Raw genomic sequence first — 1,501 nt, 5'->3', positions numbered from 1 at the left:
GGCAGGAACAGGGTGTGGGGTTGCAGGACGTGTTCTTGCTGAATATTGAAATGAATGTGTGTAAGCCTAAAACATAATGTTAACATTAAAACCAGATCAAGCAACTAATCATCTATTTAGTCTTTAACAGATAATAAATATATATAATTCGATTTTGCCTTATTATTAAATAAATGCTTTAGCATTTCCTTTAAAAAGTATCTTGTAGACTTGAGCAGGGCTGTCAATTGAACTTTAAGCAATGATGGAAACATCCATGCTTTCTAATACCATAGCAATGAGTCACATCTGTCTATTGAGCACTTGAAGTAGTTAGTGGCTAGAGTGATCAAGAAACTGAATCTTAGAATAAGGTGTGTAAACCAGCCAGAGAGGCGGCAGCGCAGGACCGCCATGGCTCCAGGAGAAGTGATCTGCCGGGAACGCGAGGAACAGGGTGACTCTGGCTACCGGGACCCATAACAGCATGAGAAGTACTAGCTTTTGACAAAGTTGTATCATGCATGAGTATCGGCTAGTTGTTCTTGGCTCAGGGGATTATTGGAAAATCTCCATGGACTGTATAGTTTGTTCAAGGATTTTTTTGTGGAAAAATTGGATCCTATGATAGAAGATTGTTATTGAAAGCAAGTTGATGTAGATGCAGAACAGTGTATGCTTGAAATCTTGGATACTGCAGGAACGGAACAACTTATAGCAATTAAGGATTTGTACATGAAAAATGGATGAGGCTTTGCATTGGTTTATTCCATCATAGCACAGTCCACATTTAATAATTTACAAGATCTGAGAGAATAGATTTTTTGAGTTAAAGACACTGATGATGTTCCAATGATCCTGGTTGGTAATATGTGTGACTTGGGAGATGAAAGCATCATAGGAAAGGAACAAGGTCAAAATCTAGCAAGACAATGGAACAACTGTGCATTCTTAGAATCCTCTGCAATATCAAAAATAAATGTTAATGCGCTCTTTTATGACCTAGTGCAGCGAATTAACAGAAAAACTCAGGTGCCCGTGAAGGCCTGCAGAAAGTCCTTATGCCAGCTGCTTTAATAGACTAAATGCATTGTAGTTCTGAGCCAGGTCTGGAGAACTGTTGTCCAATTCAACAGTGCCAGCATTCCAACTTTGTTAGACCTACCAACACCTTAAATGGACTTTCTGTAGTGGTACCCTTTCAGAGGAGGATGAAAGCTACTACATCAGTTTGCACCTTCTAATCACTTTCCAGTATCACAAGAGAGATTTTTTACTTACATAGTAGTCCTAGAATATGCAGCTGGTAAAACAAGAGGCTACAATCCAGTGTTACTGCTAAGAGACATTTTCATCCACCAATGTCGTACATATGTGAAAATGAGGTGCTTTTACATGCCCCATACTTTGCATTGGAGAGTACAATAACGTAAACCCTAAAAGCACCACTATTGTAGCATAATAAAAAGAATGTCCAAAGAGCTGCTCTATAGACTACTCCAGATAACTTCGCTTCTTTGAT

At 38.9% G+C, this 1,501-nt stretch overlaps 1 pseudogene; it reads left to right on the top strand.

The window, feature by feature from the left end:
* Positions 1 to 499: 499 nt before the first annotated feature.
* Positions 500 to 1,056, top strand: LOC150017952 (ras-related protein Rap-1b-like; annotated as a pseudogene).
* The last annotated feature ends 445 nt before the right edge of the window (positions 1,057 to 1,501 follow it).

Source organism: Furipterus horrens, unplaced genomic scaffold, assembly GCF_987537825.1.
Source record: "Furipterus horrens unplaced genomic scaffold, mFurHor1.1.pri manual_scaffold_2, whole genome shotgun sequence".
NCBI classification, from domain to species: domain Eukaryota; kingdom Metazoa; phylum Chordata; class Mammalia; order Chiroptera; family Furipteridae; genus Furipterus; species Furipterus horrens.
Note: the sequence above shows the minus strand (reverse complement) of the source record. Positions and strands in the feature narration are given on the sequence as shown.